Consider the following 8,130-nt stretch of genomic DNA (forward strand, 5'->3'; position numbering starts at 1 on the left):
GATATCGGTTTATCAGGATATCACATGTTTGCAAAAGTGCTCTGACAGATAGTTGAAGTTTTACACAGCTACATTCTCGCCTGAAAATATGTTAAAAGTTTATTTTGTGACTCAGAAAGAGTAATAAGATTAAAAACTTAGTACTGGCCGCCATTGTTGAAAACTTGAATTGGCTGAACCGTGCTATGAATTCTGGGATATGGTGGGCCACGAAGGACACACCCGACCCATCCTTCAAATTCGGGGAAAATGAGGACGCATTGGTCAGCTGCATTCGGAGGAGTCTACAATTTTGGACAGCCTTCGTCGCGTCGCTGTGACGTAATCGGCCTACAAATGCGGCCTCAGGAGGATGCAGTCCATGAATTTGGACACGACCTCTTATAGAGTCAAGAGATGCTAGCTTAGCATAGCATATAAACTGATAACCAGGGAAACAGCTAGCCTGGTTGCAGTTTTATGACCAACTCTTAGAACGAAATAGAATACAACACAAACTCCATATTAGGATAACAAAAAACTAAAGTGTCTTATTTTGCTAGTGGCAATATTAGTAAGCAAGCAAGCTACAGTTAACTAGCTGGGTCCCAAGCACAAATACACAACATGAATATCTGCAGTAATGGTTAACACAGAGGTGGTTAGCTGGCTACCTAGCTTTGGTTTCCAAGTGTTACTTGTACAGATGTACAAGATGGACTTAAGGCTCTGCAAGGACATTCGAATTCTAAGTTTGCAATGATTGGAAGGATTTATTGTAGTGCATTGATTCTTAAATCAATGAACTACAAAACATCATTCCTAAGAAAAATGTACAGTTACCGCCGCTCTGGGAAGGGGGCAGGGGGGAAGCAGCGGCTTCACTCATGCGTGATTCATTTGCAGTTTGTAGCGTAGGGGTGAATATCTCCTGCTCTGACATCAGCTGAGGGGGACTGCTGCGTGAGGACTACCTGCCGCCAAAGGCGAGGTGCCCACGGCAGCACCCGCTACTTTTTGAGAGTAAGAGCGATACGTGCTTTCACGTGGAAAAGTCGTCATAAGTCTCCAGTAACACCAGAAAAAGTCGCCAGATTTGTCGCTAGTTGCTTTTTGGAAAAAAAGTCACTAAGGGGGTCTGAAAACTCGCTAAATATAGCAACAAAGTCGCTAAGCTGGCAACACTGCCCCTGAGTCTTTTTGCTATGCTATGCTAAGTGTTGCATGGCCCCAGCTTACCCTAGAGACATTAGAAGGGTATTAAATGAGCACAGTGTGAATAGTGATGCAGTACTTAGCACTTCACATCGCTCCTGTTGGGGCCATCCTGTGTGGCTTCTCTTAAGGTACTCTGACTTCCTCCCACAGTCAGTGGTTGTTCTGTGTTGGTCGTAGGTGCAAATGTGAGTGTCACTGGTTGTCTGTCTCTATGTTTTTGCTCCGTAATAGTCTAACAACATGTGCAGGGTGTGCCCTAAGATAACTGGAATAGACTCTAGTCCTCCCACAAACCTCAGTGGATAAGTGGTTAAGAAAGTGGGTGAAAAATCTTAAATCTTATTAAAAAAAGTGGGTGAAAAAATTAAAATGTTGCTTTAATATCTAATTAGATCCAAGTATAAGCTCTGCCAACAGCTCAACAGCCCATGTTTAGATGATATACTCTATGGGCTGTTTTGTCTTATATTAGACCAACAAGGACCAGTTGAACATTAAGAAAGATTTAATGTGTTGCTAGAGGGAGAGAGAGTTGTGTAAATGAAAGGTACTCCGTTGTTTGTCTTTTGTGATGTCTCTACGTGTGTATATGAATTCTAGTATATGTTTGTTCAGAGTAAACACACTTCATAAAGCCAGGTCAAACCACCCTGTGTGCAGGTGTTTGTGCATGAATGTGCCGCAGCAATCATTAGTCCTTTTACAGCCAAACACACAGCCAGTTATATGGCAGTTGTAACACATTACAGCACAGTGTCCACAAACTTTACTCTTTAAATATGAGGCAGGGAGGTGATTTGAGTCTCAGCATGGTGAGGCATACTGATGTACTGCTCAGTGACTTGTGGCTGCGTCTAAAAGTTTTCCACATTCGATTTAAAAAATCAATATGTAATCAGAAAGGTTAACATACATTATGTTTTCATAAAAGGTTAATAATCAAGTTAAACTTAATTTTATCTTCCAGATAATATAATCAGACCTTTTTTGAGCAGGTGCTCCCTTCGTGGCCTGCTTTATAATTATTTTATGCAATAATGTCTTGACAGCTGACAGTTACATCAGCCTGCCATTTGCTACCATGTGTAGAAATATAAGGTATTTTTATGGTTTCTATTAGCTCTCTGATGGCAAGGGTTTTTTACTGTCAGAAATATGCATGTGCTCTTTTTTTGGTGCATATTTCTCTGTAATTATCACTCTTAATGGTTACAATCATTGTAGAAAATAACTTCCTCTGGTATTTTTTGTTTTTTAGAGTAAAAAAATCCCAAATCTTTGCTTACCTGTTTAATCAGGACCTTTTTGGGTCTGCTTTGATATAAATAATAGTTTGGAAACATGGGGTCAGAGCACCCTGAGAAAAACAGCTGTAAAATTCAGCTGCTCTTTCATTCGTTATTTCATTAACAAGTTTAATTTTAATACTTTAGATTTTGTTAAGTCTGGTTTGTGAGCACTGTTTTGTCTAATAATGGACTGAAACTACAATATCTAGCATGTTCTGTTGGCTGTTAAAGTACCTTTAGCTTGCTTACTGTTGCTGCTACATCAGCAAGTTGCAACCCACCTCTAGCCCAACACTAGTGCCATGTCAATGTTGTGTGCTTTGTTCTGTACCAAGGGTCTTGTTGCTCCTCTCCACTAATGCGCGAGGAAGGATAGGAGATCCTGAGAAAAGAGCCCAACTGCTAAATATAAATCACTCTATTTGGGAATAATCTTTTTTTTAAAATAGTCCTGACTGAAACAAAAAAAAAACATGCATCTTGATATAAAACATCCTTTTCTGAGACCAGCAATTTGAGCTGCAGGAGGAACGAGTGTAGCAGCATGGAGTCGGAATAATCAGGACGGTAATTGCAGACCTTATGACACAAACGGTATTTCTCAGAAAGGCCAAAGCTGCCTCCATGATTCACTGTTGTTTCACATTAAAAGCTGAAACAGGCATCCCCTCTCCTGCTCTCCCCCCTTTTTTGTCTTCTTCCTCTTTAAATGTCAGGGAGGAAACGCTTTGATAATAGGTGGAGGGGGGAGGAACTTTTCTGAACTCAGCTTAGATCTAAAATCAATGTGAAAGAGAGCAAAACGCTGAAGTGAATATGAATGAAAGCAGGTAGCCAGGAGGGGAATTACTGTAGATAACTCGTGTTTGCAGTGGTGCACAGACATGAGAGTGGTATCAGTCTTATTTAAATCTCAGTGAGACAATAAATGTTCCCCCATTAAAATTTAAAACTGTTATTGTCACAGTTTAACTGTGAATCAGTTTAAGTGGCTGATTCATCAGTCTTGAAATCGAGCTGCATTTATTGAAGGAAGTAAATACTACAGTGGCCTTTTTATTAGTTAAAAAAAATGGTTGGAAACCAGAGGATCAAACAAAGTGCAATAGCTAAAATTACAATCTAATCAACATCACGATCCAAACAATCGTTAAACCCTTGTGTCTTAAATTTTAAAATACAAAAATAATATCTTTAAAAAAAAAAAAGCATGACAGCATCTTTCAATTTAGCACCTCTGAAAGCCTTTAGAAGTGTCTCGATTCTTCCAGTCACACCTTTTGCACAAAAATATTGTGTTCCTGTCCTGCCAGCCAATCAGATTACCTCCTCCTTCTCAACATCCTCCCTCCCTAAAGCTACAGAAAGAGCGTCCGTGGTGTGATACTGTAACGATAAACTTACATGTACATTATAATACGACTGTAATCGTATTTATGAATATAAACAAATATATGTAAATGTACCACTAGCTTAGACCTAATTTCATATGATGAAACAGCTACTGTGTGTGTGTGCGTGAGCGAGAGAGACAGAGAGAGTGTGTGTGAAAGAGGTTAGTATATGCAGCATTTGCGCGAGTGCTCACGTGTTTTGTATTTGTATCATTTGTGGAAAAAGAGATGCCTCAGTCTAGTTTAACTTTGTAAAAATCACTGAGTATTATTCCCCATAATACATTTGCTTTTGTGGTCCGCTGGTATATATTCAGTATGTACTGTGCTGTCTCTAACATGGGACATGTTGTTTTGTTAACTTACAGTTGCAGTTCTACAGGTTACACTCATATGTGGAGTTCGTTGAGCAGGGGGAACCTGAAGGTGTGAGGAGAGGTGTGTGAGTTGGAAGAATGATTAAGAAATATAGTCCTGTGTCACAGTGTCACCCAGTGGATGAAAATATAATGCCACACCTTACTGTACAGTCTCTGTTTATGATGTAATGAACATGCCGGAAGATCAAATGCTAAACATGGATAAAGTTGTGTTTTTCTCAAAAGAAGTGCAGAAATCTGAAATTAATGAACATGTTTCTCTCGGCTTGTGTCATTGGTTTGAGTCTGCAAAGAGGCGCCAATGTGGACTTTAATATTTAAAACATATAAATGACATCACGTTTTTTTTTTATGACAAAATGCTTTTTTATTTAAAAGTTTTCAGCAGCATATATATATATAAATATATATATATATATATATATATATGTGTGTGTGTGTGTGTGTGTGTGTGTGTGTGTGTGTGTGTACGTGTGTGTGTGTGTGTGTGGAAAAACTGGAAAAACTATAAGTGAATTTTACTTTAGCTCTCATCCCTCTCCCAGAATATAGAGATTTTTAGCTAGTTGCTAGTCAAGAAACAAGCTAACCTACAGAGTTTACATTCCAAATTGCAAACTTTATTAGTCATCATAGGTTAGAGATTGTAAACAATGTTGTTTAAGGGAACTTTGGAGAAGAGACTGGTGTTGTTAACCAGCTAAAGGATGTTGCTGCTGGTATTTGAGATATCTAAACATTCAAATACTAGCACTAAACTAGCTCTAAGTTTATGCTAACTGTACACTGGGTATTTGTAAATAAGTATTTCCTACAGTCTTCCCCATGGCAACTTTATTGGCAATAATACTACGTGTTAGTATTGCAATAATGAGATGTTGCAACCAACATCCAAAAAACCTGTCATTGCAACTATAAGGCTCCCGAGTGCAAATGAAACCTGCAGATTTAAGTAAACCAAATCTCAGTTTCCAACTCAGTTGTCCCATTTTTCAAAATGAAAATTGCAGTCAGAGTAAATTGAAAGCTGATACACAAAAATAATTCAAACTAGATTGTCTGTCTTCTCTGGAAGATGTTTTTGGATTTGTTTTTAAGTAAACCAGTGAAGTTAGGAACTACAGGACCGCACAGTCTATCTGCTTTGGTGCTTATTGCTTTGTTGTTTTGACTTGCTACATTATTGTCATCAGCTTGGTTAATCATCCAATTTTCTATTGACCAATATGCGGTCAAATGCTTTGATTAGAACAGATTGGCTCGCAAAGTGGCTTCACAGTGTGCTGATGTCCGCTGCTGATTAGATACCGTCCATCCTAATTAGCCCCACATCGAAGCTGGGGAGCCACTTTTACTTTCAGCCCTGAGATTTGCAGACACAAGAGGCTTTTGTTTTTGTGGTTACTTTGTCATGCAATGCCCAACTCAAAAATACGTTGAAAGCTAGCCGTGCCAAGGACAGGATTGCGTTGTGATGACTGCTGCGGTTGTAATAGGCACGTACACACCGAGCTCGTGACATGAATATAAATGCTTCATTTTGACGGAGGCTCATTTGTGCTCTTTTGTGTGATCTAATTAAATTCAACCTTTCTCTTTGATGTTCACATAAATGTCTGATTGTCCAGTTGGATAACTTTTTGCTTTTCTTTTGTTTTCAATATTGTTAGACTCCTAGAACAAAAACAATGTCATTATTTTTGTTACATAGAATAAAACACGTGGATGTTGAGAGTGACTTCTTGTTTTGGTGTTTCCTTCGGACTGCATCTTCATACATTTCAGCGTTCTCTCTCTTCCATTTTTCTCTTATGCTCACACACAACATAAGCATGAGTCACCATCTAGCAGTGATGTCACACTGCTGCAGTGATGTCACCATTCATGCTGTTCTCATGGTAACCGTGCCCAGGCCAAAGCGCAGGGATACGAGTACACAAAACACGCTACTTCACTCCACGTATTGATGCATAAGCATGGAAATTTTAGGACTCCAAAAATTAATGTCACCTCCGGTATCCGCAGACTCTCATTCACTCAGCTGGATAGCGAGGACAAATAATGGAACACGATGAAATGACTCATGAGATTTGAGCTTCGGATTGCTCTCTGTAAGACCTGGAAACACAAAAACAACACATTTTATGCGCTTGTTTTAGTGCCTGTATCTTTACAGGACTCTGTATTTGTGGAAACATATAAAGACAGAAGCCCCAGAAACCCATCACAGCGATATTATCAGCTCTCTGCTTTTGGTTCACTCCTCGGTTTAAACTGCACTTACTTGGCCCTTTTTTTTTCCATCTCTCATTCCCTAGCCATCCATCACGGATCGATATAAATCTATTCTGAGCCTTGTTGCATCAGGCTTCAGCTCAGTGGAAAGCCAAACAGCCCAAATGTGCACACACACAAGCTGTGAGCAGCAGAGAAACCGTGAATCACACTGCAGCAATAGAGGTCACGGTGAAGGGGGGGGGGGTGCAGTTTGCTGAGCAGCCACCAGATGGAGCTGTGAGCCAAGTCAGCTTTGAGGTCCTAACAGCATGTCGGTGACATTTTAAAAGAAAGTCCTCACAAAGACCACGCAAAGGTCATTGTTTCATTTCACATTTTCCAAAGCCAGTGGACTGGATTGGAGTCCTTCCCGGGTCGATTCTGGCCCCAAGGTCTTATGTTTGACAACCCTGAGTTAGATGGACCGGCCTGCCAAGGAACTTTCTGTCGTGTTGTGCACGGATGGCCCTGAGTGCACCGGAATGGATGAGGAGAGGAAAAAAGAGCTACTATGTCCTTTCAGCATAAATACTAGCACTGACAGAGCAACACTGGTGCTTTTTTAATATACGTATTCACAGCAAGTTGCATTATAAGTCCAGCTCACATTACAGAGTATAACTGCAACATCTGCAAGTGTTAGATAGTTTGACAGAGCATGAACATGTTGAAATATTCACACACGTATTAAACTTAAGAGTTTGGCATCAACCCTTCAACTCACTTGTCTCATTGTTAGGGTTTTCTAATATAACATGATATTCAGCTTTATAAAAACCCTATTATGACTGTTGTGAAGAAAACTCCTTCAGCTGTTGTCCCTCCATCCTCTGTCTCCCATCAGCCATATGTCCAGTTATTCAGTTAAAGGGTGATCACTGGTCCAGGTATCACTAGAACACTGGCCACCACATGTTGACTAGTATACAGTGTTAAAGAAGGAGTAAGCAACACCGATTTCTTGGATCAAAATGTATTAATGCAAAGGTTAAATAACACTAAGGGAAAGGCTACAATAGAATGAGTTCACAAGGAGCAGATGACCATTTGGTAAGTTGAGAACTTGAAGTGGATGAGGAGGTTGAAGAGGTGACGTAATGGAGAGGGCGAGGATGAGGAGTCAGAAACAGTAGTGAGTACTGTACAGCTCTGCTCTATATCACCTATACTCCGGGTCCCTCCATACTCTCGGTCTTTCCTCTGGATGAAGCTGGAAGCTCTTATACTGGCAGCCCCACTGTTTCACTGATTTTTTTGTGCAACTTTGCATGCTTTTTCTTCTAACCCCTAACCCTAACCCTTTTTCACAGCGCATCGTGTTCTGCATTCTGATTGGCTGTAGACCATTGTCAATCACTCTCCTGCCGTGTCTCCTTACAGTACGGAAGGCATTCATCCTGTCAAATTTACATAACTCTTTCATTGCTAGGAGTGTGACTCTGAAGTGCTGTACTGTATGTTTGTAAGTTGTAAGTCCCCAACAAACACAAAAATGTCGATTAAACATTTGCACCGCCCCATCGCCTGCAGTAGCACCCAAAAGGTAGAGGAAGATGCTAACCATCGCACAAAAAGTTGGACTTCTGGACATGC

The sequence above is a fragment of the Haplochromis burtoni genome, unplaced genomic scaffold, assembly GCF_018398535.1.
Source record: "Haplochromis burtoni strain Fernald_Lab_line unplaced genomic scaffold, NCSU_Asbu1 Contig_340, whole genome shotgun sequence".
Classification (NCBI taxonomy): domain Eukaryota; kingdom Metazoa; phylum Chordata; class Actinopteri; order Cichliformes; family Cichlidae; genus Haplochromis; species Haplochromis burtoni.